The sequence below is a fragment of the Scardinius erythrophthalmus genome (genome assembly GCF_964197995.2).
Source record: "Scardinius erythrophthalmus genome assembly, chromosome: 11".
Taxonomy (NCBI): Eukaryota; Metazoa; Chordata; class Actinopteri; order Cypriniformes; family Leuciscidae; genus Scardinius; species Scardinius erythrophthalmus.
The window spans coordinates 38,345,188-38,369,782 of NC_138231.1; positions in this window are offsets into that span (position 1 = coordinate 38,345,188).

Genomic DNA, 24,595 nt, shown 5'->3' on the forward strand with positions numbered 1-24,595 from the left:
TGTTTTGAGTGATCCATTAAGATAACAGCTCATAAGAGTCATTTGTTCGGACACGGGTCGTGGTGTACAAACTTGTGGTGGGAAATGTGTGAAATATAAATGGTAAATACAGGTTGTCTACCAACAAAGTTTTTCATTTTTAATTTAATTTAAGAACTCATCCGCATTCTCACACTCTGTCGCAACCAAAAAACTGCTGGTCTAAACCTTACTCTTCTTCTTTAACTTGTCTAACTCTAGGTTTTATGGAATTAATTGGATACTCAAAATTAAGAAGTGCATTGAGGAACATTAACATGAAAAGATATTAAATTTCCATTAAATCTTAAATTGCTTAATTCTCTTTTGATGCTGAATATGACTGCATGTAACAGTTTTTTAAAAGCAGATCTTTATTAAAACATTGGGCTAATAAATTAAACATTATTTCTCTCCGCTTTCTCTTTAAACATTCCCCAGTCTGGTTTATTTGGGCGTGTGCCATACATTACACAAAAACAAATACAAGTGAAAATGAGGAAATGGCTTCCTCTGGGTTTATATTTGCCATCTGTCCTAAACGCTTTCATAATCCTTGACATAACCGAGGCTTCATAAGCAGGTTGATGCGGTGGCCCTATTACTCAAAAATATTGTTATGGTTGTCTTCACCTCTGTCTTCAGAGTTGTCTATTTTCTTCATTATGAAAATATGCTGGGAATAAATCTAAATCCGTCATACTGTAGTGTAGATGACATTAATGTAATCAGCACTTCATACAATGGAACAAATAAAGACAAGCAATGAAACCTTTTCTCATAATGAGATCTGTGCTGGCCTAGTTCAAGGATTTATATTCTAATTAGCTATGCCTGGTTGCATAGTGGCATAGTAGAACTAGCAAAAGCATTAATAAATAGGAAGTTCAATTCAGAATTTTGAACTTTTATCCTCAAGCATCTGTACCATGGTCCTAAAACTGCACTTGTGGAATTGAACTGCGCAAAGTTCATATTTTGTAAGCACATTTACCCTCTGAACATGCATCTCATCTATCAAAGCACTTTAATGGAAATAAATGGAGAGATAACTTTGCGCTCCGCCATAGCAGGACCAGGATAAATAAGATGGAGTTGAATGAATTAGAGAAGTTCCTCCCTACAGCTCTGCAGGGTTCAGGCCTTAGCGTTCACTGAAGCGTATGCCATTTATTTGCTCTGCGGGGAAGAACTAAGACATCTCTAATGGTCTAGATGATATTTAGAAGAAAATTCAAAGCCAGCCTCAAAATAATCTTGTTACATTTTGTAACATTAATTTTCCCCTGAGATTCATTTGAACTCAAAACAAATTGTCAGAACTTTGAAATATCTTTGGACTCAAACATGCCTCTAGTACAGGTTTTCTGTTCTGCCATGAAAAGGTTTTCTTGTTTTGCTTGCTTCAACTTTGTAGTCATGATATTGATTAGATTTTTTTAAAGTAATGGGTGGAGAGGTTGATTAAAATGTATTGTATGTGCCCAGTATTATAGTGGCTCCGTGGTGCAGGAAAACAATGTGTATTAATAATGCTGCTCAGAACGAGCTTGATAACAACCAATGAGGTTGAGGATCCATTCAACTTTTTCTTGCAGATGGAAAAGGATCTGCACCAGAGCTGAAGCTTAGCCCTGTATAGACAAAAGCAAACACTACCTCTTTGTTATTGCAGACTGACAGTCCTTCACATTATTGGCTTAAATGACACCTCTTAGCATTCAGCAACAGATCCCTGCTCCAATCAATAGACTCACCATGGCAACGGAATATGTTGAAAATACAAGGTTATGAACATGGCCTTGTCACACATACATAGCATTTCAAACACAACATGTATAAACTCCTATCAGAGGAATCCTACAGTATTACATATCTTTAAAGGAAGGCACAAATATGCTAACCTGAAATTGTTTAATCTCATTCCAAGTGTTCATTCCAACCCACATATGGTGTACATGAGCTGTCAAAATTGTGACAACAACATTATCTCAGCTGTATGTGTATTGTGTGAAATAATTATGCATGGCACTCTTCCTCAGGCCCTTTTTGATGACATTTTCAAAAGACCAACAAAAATGAGAGACAATAAGAACCTCAGGGAGTTAATGACGAATAAATAATGTGATTATATTATGGTTGTTGTGATGATTCATCTTAAGATGTCATGACCTCTTTTAGGATATACTGTATAAATCAATATAAATAGTATTAATAAGGTAGGCTACAAACTATATTTTGAAGTCTCGCCAGTATGCAAAACTATGGGGTCATCTTGACTTTGTCTTCTTGTCAGAATGAGAGTCGTAGATCCAAATGCAAGCAAGCAGTTTATTGAAGATTTATTGTAATAGGGATAATACTCAAAACACCACTTATAGCAGGCGGGCGACCAGGATACAAATTCACAGGAGAGGATGAGTGATATGAATAAACACAGCGCAGATGCCAAACTGGAACTGGATAAAGAGAACTCCAAACGATCTCCAGAAGTCTGGAAACACAGACGAGATCGAGGAAATAACTCCGTAAGGAAACTCAGGCACCGGAACTGGGTAAGAGAGCACAAAAAGAGTGACGAACCGACACCAAGCAATAATCACTCCCACTAGATATAGGCAGCTAACAACAGAAGTAACTAGCTGCAGCTGTGGGCTGATTAAGTGATCAGCTGGTTACTTAGCAACAAACAAGCACTACACACTCAGACCCCACACTCACAACAACCAACAGATACACAAAATGAACACACGGATCGATGAACCGTGACACTTCTATTCTCCTTACACACACTAAACTCTGCATTGAGTAGAATAAGTATCTGGAGCCAAACATGTCACAAGATATATCAATAAGAAGTGAGAAATGTTCTACAACAACAATAACTTGTTATTTTAACTTGTGACCTTGTGAAGTTGTGCACTGTCAGGGTTATGTTGAAGTCTGTTTAGTTTCATTGTGTTTGGATTTCGTTTTCCCTGTTCCCGTTTTGCTTGTTAATGGTCGTTATTAGTTTCCTCATTAGTTACTCGCCTGTTCTTAGTTCTGTTGATTACTCTGTGTATTTAAACCCTTAGATTCCTCTGTTCATTGTTCCTTGTCGTTGTTGTTTTACGTGGTTGTGCTGTATTATTTTTCCTCTTATCTCCTGAGTTCTCCTGAAGGATTTAATAAAGATTGTTTTTGTTGTACGTCCTGCGTCGTGACATGCACACTGTGTGTACATAATTTTTTAATTCTAAAACTTGTAGTGATGTAAAGTCCAATCAATTTCCGCAAACTGTTTATTTCGGACAGTTCATTTTAATGAACCACTTCAAAAAAAATATTAATTTAAAATATAATCAGCATGCACAATAAACTATAGTAAAAAAAATGACATCTCTCGACAGTAAGGTTTTTGCAGGATTTAATAAAATGTTATTTAATGACAGTAGTCATAATAATTATATTTCCAGAATTTACCTTAGGCTTTCATAGCATCGTCAAATCACTCATCAGACTCCTCGGTAATCCTCGGCAAACTTCGACAATTGGTTGAACCAGCTCATTCGGTTCTTTTTGAGTCGGACGTGCTACTTTGGCTGTGCGTCTTGCCTCATCAACCCGTGTACACAACACATGGCAAAACTTCATCAGTGAAGAAGAAAAGAAGGAATAAACTAAAAGTGAATGATAGGGACCATCAAAGAAAGCTTCACAAAGCCAACATCAATGAAAGAGCTACAACTGCTAAAATGTTTATCTCAGACAACACTGTTAAAATGTGCAAAGATGGTGTTATGATCATCAGATCTGGACAGTTGGAGCACTAAGCACTTCATCATCTGTCCTGGTCAGCTTAATTACCAGGCTTGAATATTACTTTGGGCAGTTTTGGAGAGGATTTTCTTTAACCCGTGTGTGTGTGTGTGTGTGTGTGTGTGTGTGTGTGTGTGTGTGTGTGTGTGTGTGTGTGTGTGTGTGTGTGTGTGTGTTATGCTTTTTAGAATACCACACTGTTAGCCTGGCATGTGTGGAAGTCCACTGCAAGGTTACCAGATCTGTGTAACAAAACCAGTCCATTGTCCAATCAAAACTTGAACAATGACCAGTTGAACTAGTCAAACTCAAAATATGTCATACCCATAACTAAAATGCATTAAAGTCACTGTTATGCATTACACACAATTTCACATTGAATATCACTGTACTGCTGTAATCATATACAGAGTCTGTTTTCAAAAAAAGACTTTTAAGGTTTTACTCTGACTCATCATCTTGCACAGTGTTACTGTTGTTAGAATATAAATTGAAAAGAGTAAATTTTCAATACACGCATTTAAGTCAAATATAATGTATGCAATATGTCACACCTTTAACCCAACCTGCAGCAATGCAACAGACCATTTTTCTAAAGTGTTGTAATTCTTTATAATAGGTCATAGTAAGTTCTTAATGAGGCTATTCTCATTTAGTAATTATCAATTTCCTAGTAAGGAACTATCTTTGCCCTTAATCTGCGATTACTTACTGATTAGTTATTCTTGTTTCCATATTAGTTCATATTATTAGTATTAGTATTAATAAGTTAAGTGTTAATGTAGTGCTACCTATTTGTCCTGCATTACTTCCCGTATAGTTAACGGACCATTATTATGACCGCCGCTGATCGAAAGCGGTCATATAGGGATTGTCAAAGTTTTTTTTTTTTTTTTTTTCGTCACCTACTGAATTTTCCGTCAACGATACCAGGGACACCGAAGCACCGGGGAACATGAAATTTTGTGGGCATGTAGCCCCACTAGACTTTTACGGAAAAATTACGTTTGGTCCCCGGGGGCCACTCCCCCCCCCCGAGCTGGGCCCCTCCAAACCCCAAAAATACAGTTTTTCCTACATAACTACCTGAACCGTGGCACCGAGGATGAAGAAATTTTTATGGTATGTTGGTCTTAAGGGCCCACATCAACCTAGCCCATAATCACTCATTTGTGATTTACGCCCCTCCCATAAAAAATGAAAATGCAATATTATTCTACTTTAATCGCCCCTATCTTCAGTTGAGATGTTCAGAACTGCACCATATTTCATGTGTATGATTAACTTGACATCCTCTGGGGGTATGCTAAGTTTCGTAGAATTTCATCCATGGGGGGGTATAAAATAAATTCATTTATGTGCACATTTAGTGACTGTACACTCATCGGCCTGTAGATGGTGGTGTTGAGCGAAGGGTTGCTGGTTTAGGATGATACTGTCACACACACTGACATCCACACACACAGACACACACCCATACACACACATACAAATCCACATGCACAGACACACACACACAAACACACACGCGCACACACATGTACGCACGCACACATACACGCACAGACACACACACAGACACACACATACACAAACACACACACAGACATGCACATACTACTACTTTTTTTAGGTATATACATAAACACGCAATACAGCCAAATTGCTCCACGTCATTTATTTTTGTGGAAAGCCAGTGCAGGCCTGAGCGGCGGTCATATTTTGTACCGCCCTGCGGTACATCTAGTTCTAAGGTGTTTTCCACAGCAAGTTTACAGTTTTTTACAATCACTTTGCTACTATTTTCAGAACCTTGATGTCATTTTTCAAAACTCTAGACACAAAACTCAAAACGGTTATCACTTGTAACACAGGCTATCTAATGTTCAAAACACTGATTTGTACATTCACATCTTTAAAGAAATCTTGCACTTGCACAATCATTGGTTCAAAAAACTAATTTACTGTGAAATACCGTTGAGACATAACTATAGATCAAACACACACAAGCAACTGATAGTTTCATTGTGTCATTGTTCGTACAATCATTAAATATTGTAGAACAAAATAGGTGATACAGGTTTCATTATGGCACTACATGTACAGTAAATACATCTCTGTAAAGGCACTGCAGTAATAGAGAGAATACTACAGTGGAATCATTGAACAAAGTTTGTAATATATTGATGCAAAACACTACAGTACAATCACAACATAGGTTTATTTGAATCAAAGCAAAAAATACTGTAATTAGCTATGAAATAGAAAAGAAAAGACAGTACTGTAAAACATCAAATGCAGTGTTCCTCAACTTGCTTGCTTGTACTGTAAGAAACAGAACAGGAGTGATGATCTATACAGTGCAGTGCTGTCAATACTGTACATAGTCTGAAAAGGTAGTACAGTGTTTGGGACCATAGACACAGTGTCTGATGAAGCAGTATGATCAAATATTAGGCTACATCCATGGATATTGTAGTCTGATTGGTTCATGCTCCATGCTAATTGGTGACAATGAATATCGTTATCTTGAAACTTTCATGATTTAGTAAACATGGAAGATTGTTTGTCTGTTTCCGTACAACTATGCATTCAGAGTAATGCAATAGTTTCTTATCATTTTGAGCAGTTGTATCAATTGATAGTTAGATCATTGTAAGGAAATGAATAGACACTCTTTTGAAATGTAATGTGTGAATTGCCTTTTGAAATAGTAGTACTTTGATGTTAAGTTGTGTCATATTGAACAGGTGATTTTTGTTGAATGAACAAATGATCTAAGTTTTTTGTGTATTGTATCCAAGCAATTGAGAAAAGGGTTAGAGTTTTGAAAAATGTGCATTTTGATCATTGGTTGTGAGTTTTGTGTCTAGAGTTGTGAAAAATGACATCAAGGTTCTGAAAATAGTAACAAAGTGATTGTAAAAAACTGTAAAAAGAGCCCAGTTCTGCTGGAGTCAGTAAGAAACAAAGCAGTCTATTAGTTTGAGTTTGTTACTGTATATCGGCCTCCTTCTTCCTCCTCTTCCTCTCCGAAATGCATATCACTGTCATCTCTAGAGGAATCAGCGAGACTTAGTCAGAGGGAGCAAGGACACTTAAGCAGTTTTTGAGGAGATTAGTCCAGCTAAGAATTGCATTAGATAAAGAGCAGACAGGCATGAAGAGTCTGCAGGTAAATGCCAACGCTGCACCAGCAAATGAGTCTGACCTGAAACCTCTGCTTTTAATGATGCATTGTCAATGAAATCTGTTATCAGCTACTCAAGAGGTTGCTTTTACTCTGCACTATCTGGCTTCAGGTGAACAGCACTCGAAGCCATGTCAGTAAATGATGGGGCAATCTCAGTTAGTGCTGCCTGACAGAGGCCAGGCACTCTCTTATATACATTTAAAAATGTTATCGTTGATTTTAAATAGCATATTAAATTTAAATTTAATTTTGAGCAAATCCATAGCTTAATACATCTTGGAGATTATAGTTAAGATACATATATATCAAAACAGTAAAAAGTCCTAACGCTGGTCAGGTATTATGTCTCAATGTTCCAAGCCAGCTCAAGTGTATCTGCACAGGCTGAGTATCTAATCCAAGGCCCATGAATATTAATTAGCAAGGTGACTGGGTAGTCACTGCAACATCAGCACAATTTAATTAATATTCATGAGGTAAGCCAACACCATGTCATAATGTCACAACCAGTCCTTTTTTTAACCTTTATTCTTCAAAACATGTTTCAGTGCCACCACTACTGTATATCAGCAACGCATTAACCCCTTAAGGGTCACCGTACCGTATACGGCACGCCTAACTTTACTTCCCTATATTACTATTTAATCCTAATCTCTAAAATAGATATTTAGGACTGTTTTTTTGTTATAAATTATGTAGGAACATAAATAGATGAATTTATGACAAGAGTGCACCTCAAAAAATCTACATCATAACAGGCGTTTATGGCGTTTGTCACAAAAAGTCGACGCACACACTGTTAATAATTGAAACTTTGGTTTTCATGCTAAAAGTTCATAATAAAACATTTAATCTAGTATTTGTCAATAAAAAAAATGTATAAAATAATATTATCCTCTAAAAAGTATAATATACATATTATCCTCTAAAATATAATATTATCTTTTTTATTGCCTTTTTTATTACATCACATATTTTAGTAGTTATCATAAATTAGGTATCATTTGAAAGCTTACGATCTCAGAATTCACCCTGTGTAAACTGTTTTGAAATTGGACATTGTGTTACCATAGAAACGGTAATCTAAATTATTTTATCAGGCTCCTCCCCTTTTGGGCGTCATCATGTTTCATAATTTATGATCAAAATATTTTTTAATCTTGACAAAACACATATTGTCAGAAAGGTCTGAGTCTCAAGGTTCCATATTTTGTGACAGAAGTGATATTTGGACAGAAATGTATTAATTTGTTATGGTAGAATGCATACAGTTAAATTCAATGGAATTCAATGGCACCCGGTGGCTATTTTTGGTAATACGCCTAAACAAAATCTCATGGGAACTTCAATTTTTGTGATATCAACTTCAAATTTGGAACACAACATGGTTAGATATATGGCTTTGATTTTATAGTAATTTTTTTGTATAACATATTTTGTAAAATATATATTTTAAATAAAAGAAAAATATTAAATAAATTATATTTGATTTAATGTAAATTTAAACTTCCATAACTCATTTCATACTTTAATTTTTTGAAGTGCTTTCACTTCAGTAATAATCTGCATTTTTTTCCCTTTAAAACAAGACCAAACTTGGGTCTATACTCCAAAGCATTCTTGAATTACAACCATTTAAGCTTGAATAGTGCATTTTAATGTCTATTCTCAAAAAGGGGGGTGACAGCTAAGGGGTTAAGAAGTGGACAGTAACAAAGTACATTTACTTGAGTACTTAAGTACACTTTTTGAGTATCTGTACTTTACTTGAGTATATTTTTTTCTGGAAACATTTTACTTTAACTTCACTACATTTGAAAGACAAATATCATACTTTTTACTCCACTACATTTCTGTCAAAGTCCTTGAGTAGAAAGTAGTTATGTTGAGTTATGTAAAAACGTGATTGTTTTTTTGTTTTGTTTTTGCGGGTGGCAGACAGCCTATCAGTAATCACTCCTGTAGGGTCACGTGTCGTGAAGTTTGATGATTAGTTCTCTTTACTAGTGATCTGTGAGAGACAGTATCATTGTCACAAGTAATGGTTTGACAGTTTTGTTTTCATTGCAAATAGGTATTTCTGTTGTGCTGTTTGTTAAAGCAGTATTGCTGTTGAGCAGTTATACATTTATGGTTGTATAGCTAGGGTTTTTTTGTATTTACAGACCACTTGATTCAAATGTGCATGAATGGATACACATAGATGTGTACTTCTTTTGTTGGGGTGGTAGGAGTGTTAAATAAAAAAAAAATTAGTATGGCTGTCTTTTTTTTTATCAATTCAGTTGTTTAATTTCTATAGGTTTTGTGACATTCTAAAAGCTCCACACTACAAAACTACAAACTGGTCAGTGGATTCACTAGGTTGCTTCAGAGGCATAAGGTCCTGTAATAATGCAATAATATAACAATGCATTGACATTTACTTTGTACTTTTGATACTCTTATACTTTTACTTAAGTAAAATTCGGTCTTTACAACTTTTTCTTCTAACAGACAGAGTAATATTTGACCAATAGTATCTGTACTTTCACTCAAGTAAGGAAGTTGTGTACTTTGTCCACCTCTGCGCATTATCATCTGAGAAGAGCATTTCCTTTCACCAGAGTCTTGATATGAGTTGCATAGATGTATTCTAATGCAGACCGCTATCACATTGAGCTCTCACCTTCGTTGTGCTCACAAGAGCTCCACTCCGACACCTTCAGATCAGCTGTCTTTTAAATCATATATACCTTGTTTGTGCCAAGTGTTGTTGACTGTGCTTTGAGAAAATGCCTGATCATGATGATGCACTCTTTCTAATACATTGGATGGCATGCTTTACTGCTTAACATGCTGTATAAAAGTGTATACAGATATGTCAGCTGCTATGTGGTTTAGTCATAAGGTGTGTAGCTGTTTAATGGGTCATGTGGTTTGAATCTCTTAGCACTTACATGTCTGTATCCAGCACCTCTAATAATTATTTGTGTATTTCTTTGGTGGCATAGTCAGTACACTCATATCTTGTGATCCTGTGCCAGTCATCGCAATAGCTGTTTGTTTTTAGATGTTATGGCTATTTGCATGTGTACAATGAAGTGAACAGAATATACGAGGGTAGTTTATTAACTCATGCTGATTATAGAAGCAGGCTTGACTTTGTTTTGCATGTGTATTCACTGCCAACAGAATTTAATCGCAAAGCAGCAGCAAAAAGCATCATCAAGAATATAAATTAGACAACAAACAGTTTCAAACTGGTCAAATAAGAATAGACCGCTTATCAGCAAAGGGCCTTTATCTGGGGCCTTTGAATAAACTGTTCAAAAATGATCCCAGTGGGTAAACAGAAGCTGGAGAAACTTCAAATCTCAGCATTCTGCCTGTCTTATCTCATTTCACAATGAGAGGGTATATGTATTAAAAGTTTCGATAGAAACCTTAAATCTCAATGTTTTGAGTCCAGGAGTTTATGACTGAAGGTATCAGCTGGATTTCCCCACAGACTGGGGAAACGGGGGATTAAAAATCAACTCAACCCAAAGCGCATTAACAGGATTTAAGTTGTAGTTTTCGTCTGGAATTTTAAAAAGACCAGCAAAGTAATGTGATTTTTTTTTTCTCTGAAATACAAATTTTACTCAGCAGTTGCATTGTGCAAAAAAAAAAAAAATATTAATCAATATATATATAAAAATAACAATTGACAGTATATTATTCAAATATTTTTTTTATTTTGTTTGATCAATACTTAGAGCAGAATTTTACAAAACATTAAGACTATATTTTATACAATTTATGAATTTTGTTTAACCATGTTTAGATATGTTCACTGGAAAACAAAATACACAGTTTTGAGGGTTTTTTTTTGTTTTTTTTTAGCATGGGTGTATATTTCATAAGATACTTGCCAAAATGATTACTTAATAATGAATGCAAAATAAATTACACAGAATAAATCCCCTTAATTAACCATCTAGATTACACTCAGATTAAACTCTATATCCCAACACACCCTCAATCTGTCTTGTAACAGAAGTCTCTCTGTGTCACTCATACGCAGCACACCTTCACTTTTCAGATCAATATCTGTTTGTTTTCCTCACTCACCCTGAGAAACGTACAATGTGACTGCAATAACATGCGGCGTTCCCACAAGCCCTCGCAGCAGTAGCGCTTATGAGATCTGTTCCATTTGTGAGAGGAGATCGGGTTGATAGCGCGACCCTATAAATCGACTGCTTCGTTTCCTCGTACACACATACACACTTATCATGCGCAGAACACAAATTGTGTCCTTTGGGAAGCAAAAAGGGAGTGCGCAGAAGCACAATAGTCTGGCAGGACATCAGGGTTATTTCCGTGGGAGCTGTCGGAGCTGTTTATTTAAAGCGTTCTGACAGGCGGGCCAGCTAAATTGGGTAGGGAAACAACGGCCTTTGCAGAATAAGCGTCAGATCCCGGAGCTGTACGAACCCTCCTTCACACGCTAAACTAAACTCCCACGCTGGGATTTCTGCCCACCTGTCATTAAAAACGCCTTTGCCTTTGTCGCTGGTGCATTCTGGTGCTGTTTTTCATGTTGGCTATGTTCTGTACAGAGCGATATAGCACAAATGCAATGGTGCCGCTTAAGCTTTGGACAAACCGAATATTCTTTTTTTTTCTTTTTTTTTTTTATTCATTTGTGCTCATTACTGCCGGCCATTTGTCAGCACGGCATTAGAAACCGCTTATATTCTCTCGCCATGGAGTCGGCAGTGTTTTGAAGGCATGAATGAAACGTCTCTAAAACTAATGCTGGATGAGATGATTTGCTTTGTGTTTTGACTAGCCTGCTCATGCAAACGATATTCAAAAGCTGAAGCGGATCGCTTGCTGTCTGCTTCGTGAAATCAAGCTGTTGAGGATGACAAAGCCATTTTAACAAAGAATGCTTTGAAAACTAGCAAAACTATCTAAAGGCTCAGTTGACTGCCATTTTAGTTCTGTTTTAGAAATGTTGTTTGAAAGCATGGGCGCACCAGATTGGTCATGCATGATGCATTATTCAAACAGGTAGGCTAGTGCTGCATTGTTTAAAGAAGCACAGGAGCGGAAGAGCACATCTCCTCACATGGACAACATGGTTCCCCTGATGCATTGATGGACTTACTGTAGATCTTGTTTACATCTGGTAGTAACATTTGTTCGGGCCTGTTTACACCTGGTGACCTTGTGCGTTTTCTCTGATTGGATAGCTATCCGATCATGAAAAGACCAGGTGTAAAGATTAATAGCTTGCCCTTCTAATCGTAGATGAGCAGCTGATATCTCTTCAGCAAGCAAGATAGTGTGTATAGTTGAGGAGTTCTCCTCGCTGTGAAGATAATCTGGAAGAGTTGAGGCCGTTAAACTGCCTCAAATGAAACTGAAAGTTTGGCACCGCATCCTTTCACCTTCATTCATCTACATTAAAAGTAGTAAGACTAAATGATCTTACCAATGTTGATGCCGCTTTCTCTCCTATTGCGGTCTTTGATCTTGAAATTAGCTGATGATAAATAATATGCAGCTCATATCTGTTGCTTTCATTGTGGGGAATTTGAATTTGCGTACAGCACGGGAATTAAAGATCATATTTATATTTGTTTTGCGTAGACACATTTATGTGTCCAAGTGTAAATGGAACTGTTTAAACAAATCGGATAGCAATACGATCAGTAATAACGCATTAAGTGTAAATAGGCCCTTTCAGGTGTTTCAATCAAGTCAAGTCAAGTCAAGTATATTTGTATAGCGCTTTTCACAATACAGATTGTATCAAAGCAGCTTCACAGTATTAAATTAAAATAACACAACAAGGTTTGTTTCTAGTGGAAAAAACGTCCACGTTTGGTAAGGCTGATCAATAGTATTATTGATTGATTAAATTAAATTAAATTAAATATCCCCAACTGAGCAAGCCAAAGGCAACAGTGGCAAGGAACCGAAAAACTTCATCAAGTGACCTAATGGTGACCTAAAACTCCATCAGGTGACCTAATGGTGTCCTAAAACTCCATCAAGTGACCTAATGGTGACCTAAAACTCCATCAAGTGACCTAATGGTGTCCTAAAACTCTATCAGGTGACCTAATGGTGTCCTAAAACTCCATCAAGTGACCTAATGGTGACCTAAAACTCCATCAGGTGACCTAATGGTGTCCTAAAACTCCATCAAGTGACCTAATGGTGACCTAAAACTCCATCAAGTGACCTAATGGTGTCCTAAAACTCCATCAAGTGACCTAATGGTGACCTAAAACTCCATCAAGTGACCTAATGGTGTCCTAAAACTCCATCAGGTGACCTAATGGTGTCCTAAAACTCCATAAGGTGACCTAATGGTGACCTAAAACTCCATCAAGTGACCTAATGGAGAAAAAAACAAAACCTTGGGAGAACCCAGGCTCAGTCGGGGGCCAGTTCTCCTCTGGCGTTTATGAACTAGAGGCCGGATTTAACTGTAAGATTAAAAATATTATATGAATGCCTGGCTGAAGAGATGCGTTAGTAACTAGAGATAGTTTTAAACTGGGAGAGCGAGTCTGAGCAACGAACAGTATCAGGAAGGCTATTCCAGAGTTTTGGAGCTAAATGTGAAAATGCTCTCCCTCCTTTGGTTGATCTGGATATCCTAGGTATGACCAAAAGCCTCAAATTTAGTGATCTTAAAGAGCGCGATGGATTATAGGGCGATAGAAGATCCAGACTGGAGCTAAGCCGTTTAGGGCTTTATAAGTCAGTAGCAATACCTTGTAATTAATACAGAACTTTATAGGTAACCAATGCAGTGATGATAAAATCGGTGTTATATGATCATATTTTCTTGATCTAGTAAGAACTCTAGCGGCGGCATTTTGGACTAACTGTAGCTTGTTTATTGAGGATGCAGGACAACCAGCAAATAAAGCATTACAGTAATCTAGTCTCGAGGTCATGAATGCATGAACTAACTTTTCTGCATCAGAAACTGATAGCATATTACGTAGCTTAGCAATGTTTCTAAGGTGGAAAAAGGCTGGTTTTGTAACATATGAAATATGATTTTCAAAAGACAGGTTGCAGTCTAGTATAATCACAAATGGACAGATGAGATATCACATTTTTTGAGAGAAGAGTCTCTGAATTTGTGACTATAAGCATCATTTATTATGTTAGAGTGGATAAAAAAGTTTAAATATAGGAGAAAAAGTATAAAACCGTGTCTACACTAGAAAGCCGCAACAGCTAGCTTTGTTTACACGGTTTACTTTTCGTTTCTTTTCTTTTTTTTCTTTTTTTTTTCACACTTTTGGATTGCCAAGAAAGTGTGTAAATACCAGATGCTCTGACATACCCAAGATAATACATCTCAAAACCTTGAGGTGTTTGCATATGTTGTCATCTCTGTCATAAAAACAAATGTATCACCTTCCTCCTCCATTCCTGTTCTCATCCAGACACTGCACCTGGCCAAAAAAACCTCTGACTTCCATGCATGAATTCTGCCCTCCTCCATCTCTTTCATCTCTTTCATCTCTTCTTACACTTACATGGTGTTGGTGCTGCCAGATGCTTACATTTTATCTCCAAAATAAATGACTTAAAGTAGATAAAGGGCTCCCTGTGTGATAGTGGGTAGTTGAGGAGTTCTCCTCAATGTGAAGATAATCTGGAAGAGTAGTGGCCGTTGCGCTTTATCTGCCTCCACCACTCCACGCTCGAATGAAGGCCACTAACCACTGCTCCTTCTGATTCAATCCGATAAGCTCTACCTCCCTCAGGCAGTTACCAATGACATAATTTTTCATCCTCTTCTCTATGCATCATCTAGATCTGCTGAGCATCTCACAGAAGAGCAAAGATAATGTTAAGAACAGATGCATGTGTGTTTTTCCACCGGTGTAGGCCGAGACAATCATGATGCGAATTGTATACTGTAAAATTTTCCGCTGGTTTTGTTAAGTGTGAGGTGTGCAGATGATGATGTATGCAACCATATTACACATTAAATGGCAGCCCTACTTAATAGGGGAGGGGACTAAATGAAAACAGTACAGCAGAAGCCAGACTGTAGACACTGATTGAATTTTAAAACATCTAAATAACACAAATACATCATTTTATTAATATTTTTATACTTAAAATATTAATTTATTTTATTTATATTTAACATTATTTAGGTATTTAAAATTTAATAATGAATATTTTAATATATTATTATTTTATTTTAAATCAATTGAAGCTTTGCATCCTTTAGTTATAGTTACTTTAGTTAACTTTGGCAAGCTTTTTACAGTGATTTTCAGTTAAATGTTGCTCATAAAGGATATATATATATATATATTATTTTTATTTTCTATTCTTTTTTTCTTTCAAGGGTTGGAATGCATTTTAATTTTAAATGTAGTTTTTCAACAGTGCTGAAGTAATTCTCAGTAGTTCAATACTACTGCTGGAAAGAAAGAAAAAAGAGCCAATGACTTTGTTAAATGTTGCACAAAAAAAAGAGCCAAACGCTGTGGCGTTAATCATTCCAAGGGTGCAACATAAGCAAAGAAAAAAAATCACAATATTAGATTCTTGTCATTTAACTAATAAATCAACTTGTTGGATCATGTACCATAAACTGCAACGTCTGAATCAGCAATACTGCAGACAAATTGATCAATTCATCATCCAAAGGATGAAATGAATTGCGCATGTTAGAGTATACAGCTCCAAAAGAGTGTGAATTTACATAAATGTGAACAAAGTTTTGCTTTATTTGAATTCAGTTACTTTTAAATGCGCATTTCCATACAAGTTGCTGCATGGATAGTCCTTTTTCATCTAAAGAGCCTCGCCTATCATCCTCAGGTGATGCGTTTAAGATAAGAGAAATTCAAGGTCTGCTGTGAAAGGCAGGCTACGACATTGTAAATAGGAATGTATTCAGGTACTAATTAGCACAAACAGATGTGCTATCTGACACATTCGGGTTAAGCATCACCTGCATGACAGGCTCCCTAACCTTGTGCTTTACAAACATATTCAGCATACAAGCCGACAGACCTCAATTTTTTGATAAATTGCAAGAGGCAGTCTGCAAGTGATATCATTTGTTTACCAGCCTCCTACAGAACGGGAAGGAAAAGGGAGGGATGACGGTGAGTAAGAAACCCATATAGATGTACCTAACCAAGCACGGGTTTCACGATTCTTTGTGTCACATGCGAAAGGATTTTCACAGCAATCCTGGCAGCAAATAAATGGTGGGTAATTGATTTGCACAGAGTAAACAGAGCATCCTCTCTAATGGCCGGGCTTTATTACCTGCCTCTGTAATCATCTCAAGTAGAGGGATTGTGTACTGATCCCTTGCAGGCCCCTTGAGGTGCTTCCAATACGAGGAGTGATGCAGGTGACGACTGAAGCTTTTTATTTTTTGGGGAAAAAGTTGTTCTGTGAAGTATATTCGATTTAAGCAGCTTTTCGAATGAGTTCAAATGTAAGGCAGGACTTGATTTTATTTGTTGTGAATTGATGGGATCATTGGATCGTTGACGTTTGCTATTGTTGTGATCTCATGTGAGTGACAGGTTGCTGGAGGGGAGAGGTTATTGTCTAACCCTCGCACCAGAAAAACATCATCAGAGGGGGAGGGAAAGTTTTTGATTAAAGATTATAAGGGCGCATGAAATAAAAATAAAAAGAATTACAATGTGCATGGATGAATCATTTATAATAAACACTGCAATATTCCATAACCAAATATTTCCATTTTGATTTCAGGCTGACTTTAATGTTTTTGATGAATAATTTCTAGGGCACATACATAATACAAAATCATTTATAATTTCCCCTCGAAAAAGGGGAAAAAACAAAGAAAATAAATGTATTTCCGTTTTTATTTCATGGTAACTTTAAATAGCAGAAACCCAGTTAATGAGATACATACACATATTATTCTTTATATACTAAAGCAAAATCATGTGTGTTCTGGACGTATTGTCGATCATCTTACATCACATTAGAACTAGAAAGTTATATAAGTAAAAAGGAGGCAGCATCATTGTGTGATTTTTGCTTTTATACAACAGTTTAATAAAGGATGAGATAATAATAAGTAACTTTAGACACAATATTGCCGGTTACATGGACTGTTTTTGCTTGACCGATGACAATACAGAACTTCCAAACAAGGTCAGAATAGAAATGCTGCAAAACCGAGCAATACATGGCAATGGGTAATTTGTTCCTGAATGATTCAGTGTTTTGAACAAATAAAGAATAAATCATTGATAAAGAGAAAGGGCGACCCACATTTTCACCTTTGTTACTACACAAATACATGATTGAAAAGATGTTTTAGGGCCTTTAAAAAAATCTTGGGAAGTATGGCTTAGCCCCCCATCCATGAATCTGTAGTGATGCCCCTGCCTACCACTAATGTTCAGACTGACAGTCTGTCTGGAAAGCTTACATATAGACAATTGGAGTGATTCAAACAGTGAAACTCAGTCTTGTTACATTATGTTGAGTGCAACGTTAGATGTCAAAGATGAAACACCACAAGTTTGATGGTCTTGTATAAAATTTGTGATCGACGTGTGATGGGAGAAAATAAAATGAACAGCTGTCAAACCAGGTGGAGTTCATAAAGTTAAAGGTAGATTTGCTGAATTAAGTTGGCTTTTTCTGAAGGCTTTCCCACTGATTGTTGTTGCTTTTAGAAGTGCTGTAGTTTGGTTTGCTTCCCATCACCAGCAGCTTGAATTCCTTTAGGTGATGGGCTTCATCAAGGTTACGGTCTGCCCCTTTGAGGTCACAGAATCACTCTGTGTATTGTGCAAATGCTTTTAACAACCATTACGGCTTTCCAGTTGATGAACAGACTGAACAGCAAAGATAAAATGTTTTATCATCTTCTAAATAGTATTGTCCCCCTGTCAAACTTCAGGATCCTGTGAACAGTCAAAAGTGTAAGCCAATCGCAATCGGCCCAATGTAGGCATCCAACCAGCGGGTAGGCATCTTTCCGCTTGGCAAAGTATTTTAATACATTTTCTCATATGCATTTTCTCGTTATTTCATCTGACTCCATAAATGAAAAGGTTTTAATGATATCTGTGCATCATTAAATGTGAGCGAATGTTTGACTATTCCTTTTAACTCTTTACTGCAAATAATGAGTCCGTTAGAATAAAATCAAATGTTTACAGTTTATTATGTCAGGTAAATGTATCATGCCAATTACATAATCAATTCAAAGATAATCAATACAAAACATCAAATGCTCTGGAATAAAGAGAAGAGATGCGAACCCGACATTAGGAAATGCATGATGCTGAGAGTCCAGGAAGCTCTCTGCATTCATGGGCTGATCTGAGGTACAGAATCGCACTTATCCTCTAGTTGCATTTCATTATATAGACAGCAACATCTTTCACATGGAAACATCTGCTAACAATGGGAATTTACATTCAGAGTTGACACCTTTTGGGAGTAGGAGACCATTTGTCTAGAGACACACCCTCTTTGTGTGCCAGTTATCTCTAAACTCTTAAAAACCTTATTACCTTTTGTTTTACTTATTTGGGAATGAGACCTTTGTACCAGTCTCCCATTTCAAATGATATCAAATAATACTGAATGATAATTATTCACATTAAACCATATAGCCTATATTTTTGGGTGAATTCAGGTAGGGATGGGTGAAGGGAAGAAATGTAGATTAGGATTGCTTAGGTGAGAGGTGCTAGTTTCACAAGAGAGAGTTCAAATGTTAATTTCCAGAGAGGTCCTTTGTCTTCTCGAGGAGTGGTCGTTCCTCAACCAGTTCTTCCAGTTTCTACAGCTTACAAAAGCTTTTAAAAAAAAGATTGCAAACCCTCTTGGTGCAAAGGACCAGACCAAGACGGGGATTGATTCCCCCTCTTTCTCTGGTTCTGTGCAACAAGATGGTTTGCAATCTTTTTTTTTTTTTTTTTTTTTTTTTGTGGACAGAAATATCTTGTTTTTTCTGATGGAAAATGTCATAGATTGAAGCCTTCAGCTCCTGCTTATATAATCCTGAAGATTACTGGAGAGCTCCAAAAGCCCGAAGTCAGAGCGGAGTGTCCTGGACACAATGGCCTTGCTGTACCTTGCAGTAAGAGCCCTGTGTGAATGCCAATTTGAAGGATATGTGAATTCAATGAGCCGTGGAGCCAAAAGCTTTTGTGGTTTCAGTCAGGAAGTTTTACTTTAAAAAAAAATGCTCAAATTAACTTAGCCTTAAGTACAGCCTCTGTGTTTCAGTAAATGTAAGCAAAAAAAAAAAAAAACTTTGGGTCTAGAAAAAAGGCTTGTTAGTGCCATCTGTAAGAGCTATGGCCAATTATTCCTAATGGGTTTAGCAAAACAGGATCTAAGAAGAGTGAGCGAGTGCAACCGATAACTGTCAGTGAACCGAACAATTTGATCCATTTGCCCTGATGAGAGAAAATAGTTGTGCTCCCTGAAGTAAAACCCGCATGCCAGCATTTACTGTTGCTGGCCAAAGTTTTCATTAGTAGTTAATTAAAAAGGATGAGACAACAAAACATTGAATGCTTCATATGGACGGACACACACACACACTAATAGTTATTGGGTATTGGATATGTTAATGCTGTAGATTACAATATAGTGATGTGATGCCTAAATTCACTTTTAGAATTTAAAATTATTCATTTTAGTATTTAATGTTACTAAATTTAGAGAAAACTGAATAAAATTGATTGGTTATCTGCCACAAGACATAACATGAAATGCCCATTAACAAATGAGACTAAAGTGTAATTTCTCTGAATTATGTAAGCTAAAATCTTGTCATGTGTGCTTCACTTATTATGCCATAGGCCTCTAATCACCAGCCACGAGTCTAACAATTGTTGTTTGAGGTTCCTCGGTGGAGTTTCTAGATATTCTGCCTTTACTTTCCTGACAAAAAAATATGAACCACAGCACCCAAAGCTCCTTTTTCCACACTTGCTCCACCTACCCATCATGAAATGGTATATTACACTCTATAATGTCATCCCTGCTCAGCCTCCATCAAAATGGAAATGACACAGACAGATAGCCAATCTATATGGTAATAATACAAAAGTTTACCCCTGTACAATGCTGAGGTGAACAAGGGAGCTGATATCACTACCCCCTATGATTTTATAAACTGGACTCTGCCCACTGCTGATACATCCTCATAAGACAAGCTGGAAGCATCCCTGAGGGTTTCTGTTTTCTTTGCTTGTGTCAGCTTCATATAATGTGTCTCAAGGTCTACACTTAGACAAAGGGTTTTCTATGTAGCAGGGCCCTATTTACATTTGAGCCTGAGAGCATTTTGCTTCAAAAAAGCAAAAAACATAAGCTCCCAAATCCAATTACACAGAGATATTATATTTTAATGGATTATTGATTCATCACATGCAGGGCATTGGCTATGGTTAGATACCACCGTTGTTTTGCTTCAGGAGGTCTGAGTCGAACTCCCCACTGTGATAGTCAAGCATGGTAATTGTGAGTCCCATTCTCTCAACATTGTGTTTTTCTGCAGGAAATGTTCTGATATCATGTTGCCAATTTTATCTTCAATGTTATAAGGAAATGTATTGGTGTGCAGTGCAGCTTCCTGTAATATCAAGCATGAAACCAAGGGAACACATCATTCTGTTCCGATATGAGACTCGATTGGCTGTGAGTGACTCAGACTGCATCCTTAATAGAATACGTGCTATGAAAGGTCAGACAACGGTTCCCATTCCCCCCTGCTGTCTGCATGATGACGGAAGGCCTGTATGGAATGTCCCTTAGGTATTCCGACCTCGTATTATTCCTCTGCACCAGGCTTTGGAGACCTTGGGATCTTCTAAATAGCGGGCTCCATCTGGAGTTGCTGGTTGCAGTGTGTGAAAGGGAGCCAGTTGAAGCTTTGTAAAGTGGGACATGATGCTTTTTGAAGGTTTGAATCAAGTCCTGTGACTCTTCAGATGTTCATTTAGCAGGTATTGTTCTGCTTAATCTCTGTGTGACCTTCTGAATTATCAGATGAAATGGTGCCTTGTATAATATTGTAACAACTGAGACAATCAGACACATAACTATTTGTTACATTTAACAAATAAGCTTTAAAGCCCACTCTTAGGAATGAAATATTCCCCCAAAAGAGGCAAGAGAGCAGAAAAGGCCTCAGTCGCCAGGGCGACCATCAGATAAGATGATTTTATTGCTCTGAAAAATGTGGTCATGTGATAAGACAGAGGCCACAGGGAAGACAGAAACAGACCTTAAAACAGACTTTCCTGCATTCATTTATAGACAAACTGATCTATAAATGAGCATGCATCCCATAACATTGTGTGAATGATTTACTGTCTTGTGTAGTGTCTCTTAATTCTATTATTTTTTTTGATACTGTGTATTTTATGATAGAACCAACGGTCAATGTAACCTCACCTATATTATGTTTGGTCTTTATAAATTGGTACTTTGAAGATCGAAATGATTGTGTACAAATGTCGATAGCTGCGCAGCATATTAGTATTACAAGAATCTTTCATAGTTTCTTCATCAGCAACCAAACCAGCTGCACATGCTTAAAACAAAGAACCATAAATCAACAACAGAGGAATTTTCCCGCTTTGAAATTCCACCCCTTCTCATTGGTCAAGCAAACCCAGAGAGGTGGGGCTTTTCTCAGGTGAAGTAAACATCAGAGATGCTTTGCCACAAACTGTAGGAACTATACGAACTATGATGCGTATCTTCGTCCGAGATGGTACACCTAGGAGCATCCACGTTGTTGGAACCCTTCTGCATCGTCAGCAGGGATCTCTCAGGCTTTATTAGAGACAAATTCACAGTGACCCACCCTCTCTTCTTCTGGCCTCTACTGTTGCTTCTTCGGGTTGACCACAGCCTGCTATGCCTTCACTCTCCCAACAGAGTCAGACTGTATTTTCTGCAACTTTACCATCACTGAATGGGCAACCATCAACTCTTCCGACTTCCTCACTCCTTGGTTGCTTGCGTGGCCTCTCTGGCCCAGGGCCGGCAGGCCACAATCTGCATGTGCTCAGCCGCCGTGTGCTCATGGAGAGAGAGAAAACCTTCAACCAGAACAGAGTCAAACAAACCAGTCAAGGTCACCAACTTTTCTCCATTCAACGCCGAAGAAATCGATTGAGACTAATGGAACCATCAAAATCCTTCTTCAGGAACGTCACAAAATGTTTCCACTGCAAAGGCCATGCAAGTATACATTTAATGAGGTGCTATGAAAATGATAAGCTGATGGTTTTTTTCATAGTTAAATGGATCTTTTCCATAGTTCCTTTTCCTGCTTCCGGTTTCATTCTGTCTCTCAAATACAATATGTATTTGGTTCTGATTCTCTGCTTGCAACAAAGTTTACTTTAGGATTTAGATTTTGACTACAGGCTCTTAGTAGCGCTGTACAGTAAGAAAGACATTTCCCTCCCCGGAAATGAATATTTCTTAAAATTAATAAACAATTAACGCTGACTGTTTACGGGACGAACAGGTGGGTTGATTATAATATTAATTTTACTACATTAAGTTAATTCTATTAACTGATCCAAATATTCATAATCAATTCTAACAAGTTTTGATTACTTATTAAGATTTCTTTAGAGCTAATTTTCTACAATATTATATATCCTCCAGACATGCCTGTGTCTCCTTTTTTTTAGAGTTCCAAGTGAAAGATTTCATTTCAACCCCTGGGAAATTAGCCAGCAAAGCCTTGAAGAACCCTTGCATGAATGTGATGAGGCAGCTCATTAAAACTGACACAATAGAGCTGGTGTCTTTAGAAAAGGCAACATAACATTTAACTGCCTGGGGGTTGACAAGGCAATGTCCAAAGTGCCCATCCAAAGAGAGATCCCCCAAAAAGAAGGGCGAAAAAACACATGAAGTGAACTATGAGATGAGAGGTCAGACCCTACTGCAATTCTAGTCTCATACCTCTAATGTGAATTCTTCATTTTTATACAAAAGTTAGTTTTGTTCCTCAGATTTAATTGGTGTTCCAAGAGCACATTTCACTGTTTGTATCACTCATCTTGTCCATGTTTGCGTGTTTCAGACAGATGTCAGTCAGTCAGATGTCAAGTGGTGAGGATTTTTTCTGAAGGTTACATCGATATACCATTAGGTCTTTTTTCAGTGATTAATTGATTGATTGTTTGAACACAGATTCATTTAGAAGCAAAACAACAAGTCATATGAGTTAATGGATCATTCATTCATCCAATTCTAAAGTGAAAAAAGTGATTCACTGAATTCGGAGTAGCGTTTAGTAATAGTAAGAGTAGTGTGTCAGTATGCAAATCCAAATGTATCCTCTGTCTTTATGAGTGAGTCATTCAATCATTCATCCAATTGAGTTGTTCAAAAACAATGATTCATTCAGAAAGGAAACACCACTGTGTGCTCTAAGGGTACATTTACACGACAACGATGTGCTAAAAACGAAAATGTTTTTTCTTTATACAGATGACAACATTACCAAAACGATCCCTGTTCACACGGATCGGTGAAAACGACTAATAACGCTGTATTATGCATGACAGAGAAGAAGTTGGCAATGTCACTTTAAGTAAGACTACGAGCCTGCACACACATGCATTATTTTACTACACACAGAGCCGGATTAACGCAAAGGCAAACTAGGCACGTGCCTAGGGCCCGATTGGCGGGATGGGGCCCAGACAGAGGGACAAAAAAAAAAAAAAAAGTACAAATGTCCTATCCAGAGCCGGATTAACGCAAAGGCAAACTAGGCACGTGCCTAGGGCCCGATTGGCGGGATGGGGCCCAGACAGAGGGACAAAAAAAAAAAAAGTCCTATCTACAATTTATTTCAATATTTATTAGTTAACTAAAAATAGTGACGATGTTTATCTTAACCATAGACTGTTACATTACTGCAGTTAAACCAATGAATGTGTCCGTTACAAAGCGGGTGCCGGCTTCTGAAAGTACAGGTATGTGTAACGAACGCATCCATCAGGTGCTGCGAGGCAAAAGCCTAATAAGCACACAAAGAAGCACTGCTCAAAATGCAGGTGTGTGAGTTGTCGTCATCTATTTTGGAGTGATTGCAATGTATTCTAAATATAAACTTGTACTGTAGATCAGCGTCATTTCTGGAAAAATCATTCACCGCTTTATTACGAGTTTAAAAGAGCGCGAGCGTCATTAACGTGCCCAGACGCGACGCTTTGAATTTGCGCGTACAATGAATAACATAGCTGACTAGTAAAAAAGCTACAAAATTAAAAGACAAGACGTCTGTATTCTAAGTTAAAAAGCCAACACACTACAATATTTTTAAATGTTTCAAATAAAGGATCTCATATCTATGGGTCTATCTTCTAAATTCTGCTGCTGATTAGATTCCTGACATTACGCCAATAATATCAGTTTATATATTTTTTTTCTGCTCAGTAGCGATCGTGTTTTTCTCTTCCACTTGATTTGTGTATAACATATTTAAGGTAGCAATGCAATATAAAGCACATATGCTCATCTACTGAAGTGTGATTCTGGAACTGTGAATAA